The 18,405-nt window shown below is 40.2% G+C and overlaps 2 pseudogenes; one reads left to right on the top strand and one right to left on the bottom strand.

The window, feature by feature from the left end:
* LOC132820027 (sodium- and chloride-dependent neutral and basic amino acid transporter B(0+)-like) overlaps positions 1-18,405 on the bottom strand; it is a 640,602-nt pseudogene that overhangs the window by 266,666 nt on the left and 355,531 nt on the right.
* Positions 1-18,405, top strand: part of LOC132820279 (sodium- and chloride-dependent neutral and basic amino acid transporter B(0+)-like) — a 38,742-nt pseudogene that overhangs the window by 11,495 nt on the left and 8,842 nt on the right.

The following is an 18,405-nucleotide window of genomic DNA, read 5'->3' on the forward strand; positions in this document are numbered from 1 at the left end:
TGATATGTTTCTCAAACTCATTCTTCTGCCTTCTCCCTGTAATGCTTGATCACCTTACCAATTAAGAACTATTTTATCTCTGCCTTAAATTCACCCAATGACTTGGCCTCCACAGCCCTCTGTAGCAATGAGTTCCATAGATTCATCACTCTCTGGCTGAAGAAATTTCTCCTCACCTCAGTTCAAAAGGGTTATCCCTCCACTCTGAGACTGTGCCCTAGGATCCTGGCCTCTCCTATGCATGGAAACAACTTCTCCACATCTACTCTATCCAGGCCTGTCAGTATTCTTAAAATTTCACTGAGATACACCCTCAAGGAAAGACACAGAGTCCTCAACTGCTCATCATGTGATAAGCCCTTCATCCCCAGGATCATTCTTGTAAACCTCCTCTGAATCTCTTCCAATGCCAGCACATCCTTCCTTAGATACAGGGCACAAAACTGCTCACAATATTCCAAATGAGGCCTGACCAAAGCTTTACACAGACTCTGCAGTACATCCCTGTTCTTGAGTTCTAGCTCTCTTGAAGTGAGTTGCATTTACCTTCATAACTGCCAATGAAACTTACATGTTAACTTTAATGGAATCCTGAACCAAGACTCTCAAGACCATGTGTACTTCAGATTTCTGAAGCCTTTCCCCATTTAGAAAATAGTCTATGCTTCTATTCTTCCTACCAAAGTGCACTTCCTCACACTTTTCCACATTGTATTCCATCTGCCACTTCTTTGCCCACTCTCTTAATCTCTGTAAGGCCTTCTATAACCTCCTCACTTCCTCACCACTACCTGTCCCTTCACTTAGCTTGTCTCATCTGCAAACTTAGCAACAATGCCCTTAGCTCCTTCATCCAGATTGTTAATGTATAATGTGAAGGTCCTAACACTGATACCTGCAGAACTCCACTAGTCACCGGCTGCAATACCCAAAAAAGCCCCTTTATCACCACTCTCTATCTTCTGCCAGGCAGCCAATCCTCTATCCATGCCAGTACTGTGCCCCAAATGCCATGTGCTCTTATCTTATTTAACAGCATCCTGCTTCAGTCACCAATCAGCTGAAAGGCTTTTAAAATTAAATGCATCACAAACTAAATATAAATGCATTCTTTTTGTGTGTAACCAAAGCTAGAGAAGGAGATCTTCTTTATGAAAATCCTCCACCTCACTAAGAAAGCTTCAGTACAATCAATAATTAACAATCTGCTCTGAAAACCCTGCACATGGCTTCACAGCTGTGACACCCTGCCCCCAACGTCCTCTGGAAATGTGATATCACCCCCAGTTCTCTGCCGATATGAAACCTGTCCCCACCCTCCCATTCACTGTTACCATTGGACTCCATCCCCCTCCACCAATGTTGTTGCTGCTGGAACCGACCAACAAGACTGCTCCCTTCCCCCAAAAATTCTCCTATCATCCTCAAGTTACTCTCAACATTGTGCTGGCACCTGTGTCACCCTGCTCCTATCCACATCATAGCTCTCGAATATCTGTACCTACATGCAGCTGTGAAAGTACTGTCAGATTGAAAATGTGGCTCCCCATTTCTGAGAGAGCCCTGAGTTGAATCTACCGCTCAGAACTGTGGAGCTCCATTCATTCATTTTGTAAAACAAGGAGTGGTGTAGCAAGGTATGTGAGACTCTCCTTCCCTGGATAATCCAGCCCATTATAATCCTTAAAGTCTTCTACAATAACTACTACTGAATACTTTTGAAGTAACTTTTTATACAGTACCATTTTAATTTGGTTTTCTAATTATGCAGACTTTTATCCAACAAGAGATTAAGCAGATTGAGCACCAGAGCAGGACTGTGCTGAGAGTGAGTGCACGGACTGTACCTCTGTGTTCTGATCTATGCATAACCTTACCCATGTAATCAAAAGGATTAACTAATTCAGTCAGAGTGAAACAGTGACCCTGGTTATATTTAAATGGAATGCAAAATTGATGTATAATACTGAAACATATTTTCCAGAGACTCTCTGCAATCTCACTCTGACTGATGGATATTTTGAAATCGTTAATATAACACAGCTGCAGGAAAACAATGGATCTTGTCCAAATGGATCAGAAATCTCCGATCCTCACCAGGGCCCGAGTGAGCAATACTGGGAGTAAGTACCTTGCTGCAGATAGCTGCACCAATAACCTGCACAGCTGGGCCAGTAACTCCTCTTGGGTTGGTTAGTTTGTTTATATGTGTTTAATGAGAGAGAAGTTGTTTCATTTTGATTGAGGTATTATTTACATTGCACACTTGTTACAAAATGGCATCATGGGAAGGAAACTTTTACTATTTAATATTCCTCTGGTTTCTAAGCATTGTAACTTTGACAATATTTATAAAGCAAAACACTTTTCTTTGTTTTCTTGCTCTTCAAGGATAATATTCATGACCAGAATTCTTAAACATGAAATGTTTAGAATCATGTGTGACTGATGTTCATTTCTCTGCTTTTAATTGTAATAAGTTATTATTTTAACACACAGTCCTGGGACTGGATTTAGATTAACTGTCTGGAGGTAGATACCATGTGTAGGAAGATGAAGGAGCTGAATTCATTGGAAGACATAGTGACTAAACAAGATAGGTTTCACAGTGCATTGTGAAGCAGTCAGTGAAACATTGTCAGAAACAGCTCTGCAGGGAATCTCCGAGTAAAAAATGAGGTCTGCAGATGCTGGAGATCACAGCAGAAAATGTGTTGCTGGTTAAAGCACAGCAGGTCAGGCAGCATCCTGTTCCATGGATGCTGCCTGACCTGCTGTGCTTTAACCAGCAACACATTTTCAGCTGCAGGGAATCTCATCAACTTGTTTGAACAAAGCTTTACATTGAAAAATATCAATACACACGAGGAAAAAAATGTCATACAGAATATCAAACTTCACATTTATTTCTGAGTGCAAGAATCAAAGCTTCTATAAATCAAAAATTAATTTAGATATTACACAACTCTGTTTGTTAAATACATTGATGCACTATGTCTAAAAACATCTGTGTGTAATGAAGAGTGTCCTAACTTACTACATGTTTTTGTTCTTATTTTCTGTAGTAAAGCAGTTTTACGCCGTTCCAGTTCAATGGATGAGACTGGGGAGGTAATCTGGTATTTAGCCCTCTGTCTGCTTCTTGCCTGGCTAATAGTTGGGGCAGCATTATCAAAAGGAATCAAATCTTCAGGAAAGGTAAATGATTGGTGATAAATAGAGTTAAAACTCGTGACAAAGTAACAGTAAAGCGAGAAACGATAAATAATTTGTGAAGTGTCTGGTTTATCTCCCAGGTGATGTTAACAGTGTCTCTATGGGAAATGGGAGATTCATAATTCATCAACACTTCAGGCCTGAGGGAGATCTGAAGAACGTTCTCCTGAGGGAAAGAACAGCAACTTCCCCAAACCCCTGCAATGTGTCCCTCATTCTAAGGGTTCACTCACTGACACTGGAATTCTGGGTGAATTTCCAATTGCTGTGGAAGGCTGAGGAAGGATTGGGGGTTGGGGGGGAGTGAGGGAGGGGGGTGTGGTGGCGGTGATGGGGAAGGATAGGATCAGGGTTTTATTTGAGTGAAATGAGATTTGTCTGGACATGAGAATGGGACTGAGACCTGAGGAACAATCATTAGGTGAAAACAATAAAATGCTGATAATGCTCAACAGCTTGTGAAGCACCTGTCAAGACAAACCGAGCTAATCTTTCACTTCCATGGACTTTCATCTGACCGAGAGAAATAAATAACAGTTTAAGAGGTTTCTTAAGACAATGGACATGGGGAATATGGTTCGGTGAGTTAAAGGAAGATTCTGTGATAGGTTGGAGGACAACAGAGGTTAACTAACAAAGCTCTGACCTTCATCCCCGTTGTATTGTTGGATAGGTTCCAAACCAAAGAGCAAATGTAATTTTAAGGCTGTTAGAAGAATCACAACATGTGACATTCCAGTGTAATGTGCCTTTAGTAGTTATTAATGTTGAAGGAATATGTTGTAACAGCTGTGTAGCAGTTACTGTGGGTGGAATCTGTTCATGACATGAGCAGCCTGTGCTAAGGTGAGATTTAATGCAGAATCAGGTGAGAAATCTCATAAGGTCCAACTTGACGTCAGGAACAACTTGCTGTGTCTTTTATGTACCTACCCAGTGAGGAGGTGAGCTTCTTGGGTAAGAATTACCTTTAACTGATTCTTTTCATTGTGTAATTTCTGTTATTATGTCTGAAGACCTGTGTCCCCTTAAGAAGGGTTCGAGATCGGTCAAAGGAATCGACAAATGCGGTCTATTCAAAAAACAAGGGTCATTAGTTGATTCAGTTAAGGTACCTTGATGCAATTCTATCCAGCAACACAGAGATTGAAGCTTCTATGTTCTGTGGAAAAGTTGCGCAATTACATTTGAAAATTACACATTATTTACATGTTTTTAAAGAAATAGTACAGTCTTAATTACAAGAAAGACCAATCACATATGATTTACAGTGAATTAATCTAATGATATTTTCTGGGAAAGGGTTCTTAACTACAAAAAAATGTCCAATCAATTGTAATATGGTGATATGATTGAAGACAGGCTAATCCAATGGTATTTCCTTTAAGAAGGATATCTAATTTACGTAAATTGTCATGCCATGTATTAGTTCAACGTTTGTTCAAATGCTCAATTAATGTATCAGTGTTTATCTTATGAAAACTCTATTGTCCTCATCTTTCAACTGCAAGTTAATTCTGCAAGTCAGCAGTATGTTCAGCAGTATGATTCACAGGCCATTTTATAGTATTCTTTTAAATCGAGAAACCATTTTGTTGTAATAAAAATCTTCATATTTTGTTGCCTAAATTCAAATTTGAGATCCTCATGTCTATAGGTTTAGCAGTGTTTAAATAAGCACATTATAACAAGGTGTCACAAAACAAAGTCTCAACATGCAAACCCTGTGAACTAGATGAAAACGCAATCCTTGCGTACATCTTCCATGTTACTATTCCTCTTCAGTTTGTCATCTGTTCCCTTTGATGCATTGATGAGAATCCATTTAATTTGCCATTTGGTTGGATAATATTGTCTTTATTCCAAGGTGAATGATGTATAAAAGTAGGCAAAACTTGCTACAAAGGTACAGCAGCTACTGTTTTGGTCTCCTTAGTTAGGGGGTATATTTGTATTGGAGAAAGTTCAGTGAACGTCTTTGTATTAATTCTTTTGAAAATATAAGTTTGAGCCTGTACTCACAGGAATTTAGGAGACCGAGAAATGATCTTCAAAGATTTCGAATGGTCTTAGAAAGCTTGACCTTCTCAGAGAATCTCGAACAGGGAGCACAGTTACAAAATAAGGTTCTCCAAATGAGGTAGAGATGAAGTGGAATTTTTAATCTTTCACATACTCTTCCTCCGAAAGCAGTAGAGGTCAGATCATTGAATATATGCAAGGCAGAGTTTGACAAATTGTTGATGTACAAGCGAGTCAAAGGTTCTGGAGAGGGCAAGTGTCAGGGTGATCAGGCAGAATCTTATTGCATGGTGGGGCCACATGGCCTTGTACTGCTTCAAGGTTTTATTTTCTTCTGTTGTACCAGTAATACAGGAAAACCTAACAAGGTGCTCTCCATGCTCAGGTGGTTTATTTCACTGCAAAATTCCCTTATGTGGTTCTTACCATAGTCCTGATTCGAGGGGTTACCCTGGAGGGAACTTCTAAAGGAATTGAATTCTACATCGGAAGCCAGTCAGACTTCTCCAGACTGGCTGATGCTGAGGTAAATACAGCAATATGAATGATTGAGTCTCATTAGTATTTTTAGTTGAATCGATTCGTGCCTCAGCACATTTACTTTGTTAGCTTGTCATCATTGATTTAAACTGAAAATGTGTTGCTGGGAAAGCGCAGCAGGTCAGGCAGCATCCAAGGAGCAGGAGAATCGACATTCCTGAAGAAGGGCTCATGCCCGAATCGTCGATTCTCCTGCTCGTTGGATGCTGCCTGACCTGCTGCACTTTTCCAGCAACACATTTTCAGCTCTGATCTGCAGCATCTGCAGTCCTCACTTTCATCATTGATTTAAAATCAATGTATTGCTTTTGAGTCCTTAATTCAATTCTTGGAAATTTTTAACAAAGCTTGTGATGAATTCAAAGAGTCAGTTTAAGGTCTATATCATCCTGCCATTAACAGGAAAGAAGGTCAGGGCATCAGCTATGATGGACGAGAGGATCGAAATTGATGAGGAATTATGATAGGGATTGGGATGCAATAGAATTCTTCCTTCATGCCTCCTCCTTTCTGAAATCTTGGAAATGATTTAGGAGTTTCAGGTGAAATACCTCATTGACCTACAAAGCAAATACTGACCCACATTTTGCTGTATCAGGGCAATAGAAAGAGCCACTCTTGATGAGCCTTGTCCTTATCCATTCTATGTCAATGATATTTGGTGCTGCAAGTACCTGGAAGTGGGAGATGGAAATGAAAGAACATTGTCTAAATCTGAAATCTACATTGGAGTGAACATTGGAAAGCAACTGATTATATCTTGAACCAGTCAGATTATCGTACTTGGAATATAACAATGCAAGGACTGAGACAGAAAAGGAAGTGTAAGTTTGAGTGGGTGACTTCCAAGCTGTGATTCCATTCTTCCAGTAGGTAGTTTAAGTGCCAGAAATTGTGACTGGCAGTAAGTAAATGCTTGGCACGTCATTAAAAGGCTACTTCAATGTCATGTTTCTTGAAACAAATCTCCGAGGTGATTCAGTCAACAGCATAAGGACAGAAACATCATGGAGCCCAGTGAATGCAAATAGGCAGACTAGACAATACCACATTTGTGAAGCTGACAGTGTCCTCATGCATACTGGATAATGATGGCTGGAATTTTGTATTCAGTCCAAAGATACAGCAGTCTTTGTGAATAGACAATGGTGAACACTATTTATTGCTTAATTTTTCTGACAGGAATTGGATTTTGATTTCCATTTAAACCATTTAACCATTGATTACATAATCCTAGAAATTACAGTGTAATTTTACTGGTTCTTGTTGATATTAAGCTACTGTGATATTATTACAATATGAAAGTGATCATTATTTATGGTAAAAGATGTTCTTTGTTGTTACTTTCACGAAAAGAATGGAATTAACTATGGTCAGTACAATACTGCAAGTGAGTCAGTCACTGAAAACCATGGCTGGTGAAAGAGTATACAGTCACGTCTTCGATAGTGCAATAGTCACGTTCCGTGTGACCCTGCGCTATGCAAGAATCACGCAATACAAGGAGCACTTACAGTGTTGCCGATGTAATCATGTTCTAGCCAACATACTTTTTGAATTTTTGCACTATAGAAAAGCGTCCCCAATCGTCAATCACGGTACAGGTAATTTGTGTTAATGAAACGTGCATTATACCAGAAAGACCTGTGTCAGATATCCCAGAGGAAATTTAACTGTAAATAATCGACTGTAGTGATGACTGTTCTGTTTAAGAAGAGTTACTGTTGACCAGAGGGAGCTACTTTGCTCAGTACACCATGGATTAACCACACGAGTTCTCATTATCTTCACATTAATGTCGTTTATCTGTTGTACATGTTTGTGTTTCATTTCCCTCCAGACATCTATTCTATTTTGTACTTACCAGGTCTGGAAAGATGCTGCGACTCAAATTTTCTTTTCTATCTCAGTGGGTTGGGGCACTTTAGTAGCATTGTCATCTTACAACAAGTTCCACAATAACTGCTACAGAGATACCATCATTGTCTGTGTTGTTAATTGTGCTACGAGTGTGTTTGCTGGATTTGTCATCTTCTCCATCCTGGGACACATGGCTCACATACAAGATAAGCCCGTTTCAGAGGTTGCCCAGTCAGGTAAACTAGAGCTGTTAAAATTGTCAAGGGTCAGACAGCTTTAATGTTCTCTGTGAAGTGATTCAACCCAACATTCCAGTGATTCCAGTGTCCAGACACAATAATCAATCCTCAGATCCAAACTGATAGCCAGGCTCTGAAGACACATTGTCATGATGTTTGGTTAATACTGGACAGGGATTGGAGCTGAATAATGCAATGGTATGCCCGGGGTTGAACCATAGCTCTTAAAAGTGAGCTTTTGAAATAATCACAGAATAGTAAATTTCAAAAGCACTCAGTTATCATTATAATCTGCTGTAAGATTTGCTATTTACCTTAGAATTACATTTCATATGAGCCACATTTTATATTTAAGAAGTAAATTTTGAATGAATTCCATAATATTGTGCTTTTAGGTGAATCAGAGACAGTTTTTATTTATTGACGATTAGTTACTGATCATATTATGTGCTCAAATATTCAATTTGACAGTAGTACATTTTTTAAAATGTTTAATATAAAGAGCAAGAGACATGGAAATGTTCTGTGCTAAGCCACTTGTATCGGTTGATGATGCTGTGATAAGTAATTAATGACCAGGTAAAGTTACAATAAAACACAGTTCACACATTCTCATTACTCCAGTAGTCTGAGCACTGAGTGGTTTGACAGCCTGAATGGAGGCAGGAACATAGGAACAGGGGTAGGCCACTCAGTCTGAGTAGTTTGCCTCACTACTCCATGTAATAATGAAGGATCAAACATTTCAATGTTTTTTACTCATTCCATTCCCTGACCTTGTACACCACTGAGAATCAGAAATATAATAATCTCAATCTTAAATCTTCTCAAATCTTGACCTCCACAGCCCTCTGTGCTGGACAATTCCAATGTTTCACAACACTCTGAATAAACTAATTTCTTGTCAGCTTGGCCCTCAGTGGCATCCCCCTTAGTTTTAAATTATGGCCGCTGGTTTTAGATTCTGCAGACAGAGGAAATATCTTACCTGCAGCTACTCTGTTGTTCTCTTTAACTACGTTGTAAGTTTCAATGCAATTGCCTCTCATTCTACTAAACTCTAGAGAGTAAGGCCCAGTTTTCCCAATCTTTCTTCATCGGACAGTTCTACCATTCCAGGAGCAAGTCTGCTGAACGTTTGTTGCACTCCCTCTATGCAATGACATCTTTCCTGAGAAAAAGTGACCAAACTATGCACAGTTTCCAGGTGTGGCCTAACCAAGCTGCTATACAACTGAAACAAGACTTCACTATCCCTGTACTCAAATCCTCTTGCAATAAAGGATGACATTCCATGAGGCTTCCTAATAGCTTGCTGCACACACATGGTAACCCTCAGTGACTTAGCACCAAGGAGACTGAGGTCTCTTTGTACAACTACACTTTACAATCCCCAACCATTTAAGAAACACTCTAAATTATCCGTTCAATTATTTCTCCCCATTCCCTACTCTCCAACATTATTCCCTGTTTTAAAATGCCAGTTTCACCAATATATTAGAGAGATTCTTTTTTTGCTTAGATTGCAAATGTCACTCTGAACTCAGTGTTCACTGCTTCTAAATATTATAATTTCTGAATTGAAAGTGATTAATATTACAAATATATAATAACTAATGTTTTTTATTGTAAACACATATCCGCACAACTTTGGTGACATGAATAGTTTTGCAAATGTTGGCAATTATTGGCAACTGTAATAAATTAAATGAAATGAATGTCAACAACAAGTTAATAGCAACATTCATTGTGTCATTTCAATTCTATTCACTGTTCAGGTTTCGGTTTGGTCTTCATTGCCTACCCAGAGGCCCTTGCACAGTTACTGTGGGCACCATTATGGTCTGTTTCATTTTTCTTCATGCTGCTCACTCTGGGAGTTGACACACAGTTTGCAGGTTTAGGTAAAAATGGCATTGCATCACTTAAAAATAATCATTTCTTTTGACGAAATTATGACAGTGTTGGGCAAAAAAGTGCTGTTGGTGATGTTAGTGGACAAACGCACAACATTTCTTTGTAGCAATTGTTCCCTTATTGTCTGAAAGAAGAATGCAGCTATTTGTCTTAAATGATTAGCACCTGCATCAAAATAAAAATTGGGGAAAAGTTGCATCGGCATCCAAATGATTTCACAATACAATTTGCACTAACAGCGATGGTGAGGGAAGGCATCATAGAAGATCAAAATGTGAGTTGGAGTAAATGAGAGAGATGAGGTTCAGTGTTATTAGGAATTAGTAAGTGAGGATGAAGAGTGTATGAGCAAATATTAAAAGAGAAAGACAAACCAGTAGAACTTATTAGCAAAAGCATGCAGCATTCAGAGTTAAGTTGATGAGCTGACAACACAAATAGAGACCAGTCACACCACCTGGTGAAGATTATTGAAATGTGGTTGCAGGAAGATCAGTACTGGGAGTGAAATGTCCTAGGGTAATGAGTATTCCAAAGGGATAGGCAAGTAGGAATAGGAGGTGGAGCTGTTTTATTGGTTAAGGGAGATATCAAGGTGCATTAAGAAAAGATATTGGCACTACAAACCAAGATGTTGAATCAATCTGAGTGGAAATAAAAGGCAAGGGAAGAAACCCCTTGGTAGGAATAATTTACAGATTCTCAAACAATACTTCCAAAGTAGGGCTGAGTATAAATGAGGCAGTAATGAGGGCTTATGAGCCAGCCACAACAGAAATTATGGGTGATTTGTACATAGATATTGATTGGATTCATCAACTTGGCAAGGGTAGTATTGAAGGAAGATTCATAGAGTGTCTGAGGGATTCTTTCTTATGGCAACGTGTCATGGAACCAACTGGATGCTTCACATTTGGTATTGTGTAATGAGGAAGGATTGGTAAATGATCATGTAGTTAAGGATCATCTTGGAAGGAGTGATCACAACATTCTATAGTTTCAAATTCAGATGGCAAGAGTGAAGACAGAGTCATATACAGGAGTTTTAATGTTGGCCAAAAGTCATTATACAGGCCTGAGAAAGCAGTTGGCCCTGGGGGACTGAGGTAAAATATTAAAGGAGCAGGACATTTGAAAAATGGTGGCAAATGCTCAATGAGTTACTAAATACCTGTCAATTAAAGTATATTCCTGAGAGGAAAAGGAATTATAGAAAGGTAAAAGATAATCCATGGCTTACCAAGGAGGTCGAGGATAACATAAAGACAAAAACTAGGGCATATCATACTGCAAATGTTTGAGACACTCTGGAGAATCAGGAGATCAATAAAAGGAAACTAGCAAAAACCATAAGCTCTGACACCAAAAGCTTCTATAAGTATATAAAAAGGAAGAGAGTAGTGAAAGTAAATGGTGGCCCTTTAGAGGGTGGAAATGGTGAGGTAATTATGGGAAACTCAGAAATGGCAGAGGCACTAAACCAGTATTTTGTGTCTTTTTGCAGTGGAAGATTATAATTTCTTCCCAAAATCTGCAGTTACTATAGAGGAACTCGGTGAAATTACTAGGGAAAAGGTATTAAGTAAACTGATGGGATTAAAGGCAGATTAGTCCCCAGGACCTGATGGCCTGCACCCTAAAGCAGCAGAGATAGTGGATATATTAGTTACTACATTCCAAAATTTCCTCGATTCTGGAAAGGAGCCAGTGATTTGGAAACACTTTAATGTGAAGCCTGTATTTGAAAAAAGAGATAGGCAAAACATGGAAAATTGTAGATCAATTAGTTTGACCTCAGTCATGAGGAAGTTGCTGGAGTCAATAATAAGGGAGAGAACTGACCACTTGGAACAACAAAGCTCAATTCCCCAGTGGCAGCATGGTTTCATACAGGACAAGTTGAACTTGACAAAATTGTTGGAATTTCTGAGGATGTAACTATCAAGTTGGATAATGGGGACACAGTGGATGTGTTATATCGAGACCTCTAGAAGACATTGATAAGGTGCTGCATTAAGACTGATACAAAAGGTTAGACCGGAGGGTGTTTGGGGTAGAGTATTGGTTCGGATAGAGGATTGGTTGACTGACAGAAAGCAGAGGGGTGGGATAAATGGGTCCTTCTGGCGAACTGTAACTATTGGGGTAGCACAGGGTTCAATCCTCTGACATCAACTGTTGACAATCTATATCAATGAGCTGCCGGGAGGGACAGAATGTAACAAAACAAAATTCACAGCTAGAGAATGAACTAGAATCTGGCAGATGGAATTTAACGTGGATAGGTACGAGGTTACATATTTTGGCAAGAATAATGAAAGAGCAAATTATTAATTTATCAGAAGCAGATTCAAAGTGCCTCAGTGTAGAGGGATCTGGGTGTCCTTGTGTATGAATCACAGAAAGTGGGGATGTAGGGGCTGCATATAATAAGAAAGGCAAGTGGAATCTTGGCATTTATTGTGAAAGAATTGGTTTATAAAAGTAATGTTGTCACAATTGTATGAGATGATGTTGAGACCATACTTGGAGTATTGTATCCAGTTCTGGTTTCTTTACTTGAGGAAGGATGTGGTGGCATTAAAAGCAGTTCCAAGGAGGTTCTCCAGGTTGATTCAAGGGATGAAAGGGCTGTCATATGAGGAACAATTGAATACGTTGGACTTGTACTCGCTGGAGATCAGAAGAATGAGGGATGATCTGATTGACACACATAAAATGCTCAAGGGGATTGATAAGGTAGATGTGGAACAGATATTCCTCCTTGTCGGACAGTCTTGAACAAGAGGTCATAGATATAGCCTGAGAGGAAGTAGGTTCAAAACTGGGGTGAGGAGAAACTATTTCTCTGACAGGGTTGTGAATCTGTGCATCTCACTCCCCAGAGTGCAGAAGAGGCAGAATCAATCAACAAATTCAAGAAAGGAATAGATATGTTTTGATGAAAAATGGGACAAAGGGCTGTGGGAAACAGGCAGGAATTGCGACCACTATAAGAACAGCCATGAATGTGACAAATGGTAGAGTGGGTTTGAAGGGCTGAATTGTCCACTCGCTCCTAATTTCTATGTTCCTCTGCCCAATAGCTATTGTGGTGATTTTCAATCTCAGATGTTAATGTTCTATATCTTTTCTTTGCTCTCATGCCTAGAATTTATCTTTTCGTTGAGACAGATCTTGCTGTTCAAGAGATGGGGATTTTTATTTACCTGCCTTACAGGGAGCAGGATGGTCAGCAAACTTATTCACTCATGTTGAAACTCACTCATGTTGAAACTCACTCATGTTGAAACACCCTACGTGATATTTGAGGATAACGATGATGCAGTTTTCCTCTGCATCAGAGCAACAGGAAAAATACAACTGGGGGAAAAATACATATCTCAGAGCCAGAAAATGGATGCAGAAACCTTTTACTCCAGGGCTTTGGTGTGTCCAGTGGTGTTTTGTCCTGTCATTGTGCAAGTTATTAATTAATGTCTTCATTTGACATTTTCTTCCATCAGAAACAGTTATGACAGCCCTGCAAGACCAGTTCCCTACATTGGTCCAATCAAAGCGCCTTGTTCTGACAGCTGGTGTTTGTTCGTTATTTTATCTGCTTGGCCTTCTATGTGTGACACAGGTAGGTTGTATTTCAGTGATATCAGCTGTTTTCACATGTACTCAGTAACTGTAAAAGGTGATCAAATTCACAGGATGAAAAAATAAAGAAGGCATTAGTGTTCTGGTCCTTTCTTTTTGCAGTTGTTTAATGTTGTGCAGTGATCATGTCATATTGATATCTTGCTGTGATTCTGAGTTTATTCTCAGATAATCCACTCTTACAATAGGACTGGGAAACAGGACCACGGTTCAGTTTATTATGTCATAAAATTGCTCAGCAGACACATTCGTTATCGCGGTTAGTTGTTACAGGGAAGCATAGCTGCTCTCCCTTCGCAATATATACTGCACACTGAACAAGTCTATAGCTGTCAGTGACATGTATTATATCAAGGTTATATGCTCATCAGCATGTTCTTCTTAAAATGATATTACTATATTCCTATAACATACATGAATGAAAATAAATATATCTCAGACTGGTTGTGAGAACTATCACTCCAAAAATAGGTCACTGTGCTTAGAAGTTTAAGAATTGAACTGTTTAAGACTTTAAGTGGTTGTATAATGAATCAATAATTTAATAATCCTTCCAGATCTCATGATCTTCTTTCTGTCCTGTGATCTAGATTTATCAACTGACTGTTCTTGGCTCACTGATATTTTGGTGACTTTCCTTTTGTTAAAGAGGAGATTATTTTCATGGTTGCGTTCAACATTTTCATTCCCTGAGTTTACCTCTGGTGGTGTTCTGTGCACAGTCAGAATGCTCAATGTTAGAATGTTGTACAATTCCCCAAATTATTTTCTATTCCTCTTTCTCATTGTTCCATTAGATATTGTGACTCCTTGAGTTTAAGGCTCACTGCACTTTCTGAGTACTTCTGTGGGTGACCATGTTCCCTGGATGGGATGTATGATTTAAACCTTTTACCACTCTCACAAACTAGATAATTCCACACCCAGATGTCAAATGAGTGCTGTTTTTATTCTGCCTGAATGTTCAAGATGTTTATCCCATATTTACAGGAAATTGGACTGTTCATGACTTGGCAAATGTGTCCTGACTTGCTTTTTAATGTGATTGTTGCTGGTAATAGAAAGCCCATACCTAGACGTATTGTTATGAAGTGTGACATGGCAATATGGAGATGGTGTCCAGTTGCTCATTTCATGGCGGATGGCTGAATAGTATGAACCATTTCATTCAGCAAAAATATTGGGTCTGGGATAATGTGGTGAGGCTGTCACATGATTTAGACCCCATGTAGTACACATCCAAGGTATCCTAGGTCCATAAGATATTTATCAGTGCAGTATGATCCAATTTCAGATATTTTCTCCAGGTACACAATGCACTTTCTACTTATGGTGATTACCATGGGTGTAGTTGAGTAATCCTTCCAGTGTCTGGTGGTTGGAAAATTGGAATATTACTCAGTGACTTGGTGAAAATTGTCACCGTGGATGGTAAGTAAATCTGTTACAAGCTTCAACCAAAGATATATTGGAATCTTGTGAGGGTAGAGAAATTTTTTTTCTGTTGATGTGGTGGCTGACTTTGACATGCCTGATACACCCTCATAGTCTTCTCGATTTTTCTGTTGTGAACTGAACAATACACAGTGAGCTGTACAGGGGCCTTTTTCACCCTATGCCCATATGCCCCTGGTATAATGAGGCAATAGAGTTTACTAAAGAGCTTCAGCTACAAGCATCTGTTTATGTTTGAAAAGCATGCCTCTTGAGGGTGCTTGGCTCATCCTTGTCTGGCTAAATCCCTTGGGGCACATCTGACACGTTTTGTATCCCATCAGGCCGGACTTTGATAATAACTTTCCAAAATGCCCTCAGTTGTGAATCATTCATTGTCTTTTTTCTTACTGTTGACCAATATTCATCTGGATTGATATTGATGATGTTTTCTTATGTAATTTTTTTGTAAGTGCAGCCAAACAGCCATTGTCTAATTTGGCGTTGGTACACCTCTCATTGTGTCTGAAGTAGCCCAGATTGTAACAAATATCAAAGTTATATCCCTGAACTTTTATGAGACATTGTTGTAGTCTTGACGGTGCACTTTTCAGTGGTTTGTGTCAAATCATTTTCAATGTTTTGTTCCTACAATGAATCATTTACTAAACTGGTACATATGGAAATTTGTGATAGTGCATACCAGAAGAAATGTTTTCTGTCCTATGTTCAAACAGTTAGATTGTTATTATGATAGAATATTGGATCCAAAAGCAATGAATTTACCATTATGTATGCCCCAACACTGTTTTGACAAGGTCAGGCCCAGTGGGAGGGATGACATGGATGAAGGTGCTCAGGCCCGAAAAATATTGAACTTGATATCGAGTCCTGACAACTGCAGGGACCCCAAATGGAAATGGGATGCTGACCAGAGTTTCCAGATGACCTTGGGCTCCTTTCATCGCAGCTAACCCATTTTCACTCACTAATGGTCCCCATAAGCAACTTTTCTTTCGCCCAGGCTCAACAGTATCCATTCCTTTGTCTGCCCAACAAGTGTTCTCTCTTTGTGTGGGCTCCATCTCCACCTGTTGTTCACTCCGTTCTCCCAATCCCTGTCTTCAGTGTATATCCCATCTTTTCCTAGCAACAATGAGTTCTGAAGAAGGATCACTGGTCCTGAAATGTTGACTCTGCTTTCTCTCCACAGAAGCTGTCTGACCTGCTGAGGTTCTCTGGCAAATTTTGTTCTTGTTTCAGATTTCCGGCATCCACATTCCTTTGCTTTTAGAATTCCGCAGGTGGCAGAACAGCCTGATCCCTATGCCCTTAACTTCCAGATACATGTACCTGTGAATGCTCCTGCATGGCTGTATGTGGAATACTCTCTGCTTCCCACCAGCTCCACCACCATTGTCACTGTTGGTGCAGCCAAGTGCTTCTCTCTGAGAGAAAATATGTTTGAGACACGGAATTGTTCATTCACTTTTAATCTGTAGCAAAAGCTTCCCTTCATTGCCAAGCCTTCAAATGAGGCCTTGTGCAATCATATTCTTCAATTTCTGTTTCTGTTGGGTATAATTGCGTTGTGCAGGAAGAGATCTTGAACCCTTCCCATTATAGTGCACATTCTCTGCTAGCCCTCTGTATGAGCCAGTTAAGAGAAAGATGCGGCCGTTAATGTTTCCTTTGATTTGTTCACACTCTACCCTCCTCCTCTACATTATATACCCTCCCCACCTCTCCTAGCCTTCTCCCTTTTCACCGATGTTCCTTCTGTTTCTCTTCAGTCTCCTCCTGTGATGATCAGCTCCTCCACTATCCCCTATGATATTCCTGCTTATCCAACACCACCACACTGTTTTCTTTTGGCTCAGTTGGCTGGATGGTTGGTTTTAAAGAGAGTGATGCTGGAAAAGCACAGCCGGTCAGGCAGCATCTGAGGAGCAGGAGAGTTGATGTTTCGACCATAAGCTCTTTAACAGGAAGATGATTCCAGCACCACACGTTTTGACTCTGATTTCCAGTATCTGTAGTCCTCACTTTCTCCTGGATGGCTGATTTACAATGGGGGGGGCGGGGGGGGGGGGAGAGGGGCACCAACAACACAGGTTCAACTTCTGCATTGACTGAGGTTACCAACAAACAATAAAAATGTGAATTAAGAAGATTGATAATCCAACCATCAATAAATCGTTTTGGAGGTTTGACAACTCATTCTGACCTGGTGATTGTATACCGATTTGAAGAGAAGTGTGTTATTTTCAGTTGCTCTTGACTGGTAACTCAGTTGCCTTGATGTTAGATGCTGCAACTCAGCATCATGTCATGATCATCGACATCAGAATTTTCTCCCTCACTGTCTGCAAACATGCTTAGCTTAGCCTAGCCTTAGGGGAGACAATGGCCTACTGGTATTATCAGTAGACTGTTAATCCAGAGATCCAGGGAATGTTTTGGAAATCCAGGTTTGAATCCTGCCACGGCAGATGGTATAATTTAAATTCAATAGACTCTGGAATTAAGAGTCTAATGAATTCAAATGAATCCATTGTTGATTGTTAGAAACACCCCTTTGGTTCACTAATGTCCTTTACGGAAGGAAACTTCAATTATTACTTGGTTGGGCCGACATGAGAAAATGAGGACTTCAGATGCTGGAGATTAGAGTCAAAAAGTGTGGCGCTGGAAAAGCATGGCTGGTCAGACAGCATCTGAGGAGCAGTAGAGTCGATGTTTTGAGCTTAAGCCCTTAATCAGAAATGAAGAGCTTGTGCTCAAAACGTCAACTCTCTCTTTTCGCAGCAGAGAGCGGCGGGAGCTGGGCGGAAGTTCAGGCGGAGCGCAAAGTCGGTCGGGAAGGTAAGCGATTTGCTATTAGAGTGGGTGTGTTAAGAACCTAAATTAAGAGTCCACAGGCTTGCTACAAAACAAGGGTCTAAGGAAGTTTTTAATCGAAGAGTGAGGCTTCAGCTCAGGAGTCTTTGAAAAGGAGGTTGAGTGAAGTGATTACGCCACAGTTGAAGAGGGTGAAGACATGACTGCCCAGCTGGTTCAGTGCGCTATGTGCTTGATGTGGGAGGTCAACGACTCTGGTGTGTCTGACTCGTACATGTGCGGAAAGTGTGTGCACATTCAGCTATTGACCGAGCATATTGCAGCGCTGATGAAAGAACTCGAGGACCTTAGGCTCATCCGAGGGAATGAGATCTTTCTGGACAAGACCTTCAGCGAGGTTATTACACCAATCATGCCAGAAGAGAGCAGAAGAGAGCAGACGATGAGGAAGGCAGAGAGGAGACAGTTGCAAGAGACCCCGGGAGAAGTACCTGTCAGGAACAAGTTGAAGCTGTTGGAAACAGTGGAGACTGATGACACTGCCAGTCCGCGAGGCGGCCAGGTCTGTCAATCAAAAGTTGGCGCAGAGGCAGAGCGGAAGAGTCGGACATCGCATAGAGCCGTGGTAATAGGGGACTCCATCGTGAGACGAACTGACCGGGGTTTTTGTGGCAGCAGACGGGATTTAAAG

The sequence above is a fragment of the Hemiscyllium ocellatum genome, chromosome 11 (assembly GCF_020745735.1).
Source record: "Hemiscyllium ocellatum isolate sHemOce1 chromosome 11, sHemOce1.pat.X.cur, whole genome shotgun sequence".
Lineage (NCBI taxonomy): Eukaryota > Metazoa > Chordata > Chondrichthyes > Orectolobiformes > Hemiscylliidae > Hemiscyllium > Hemiscyllium ocellatum.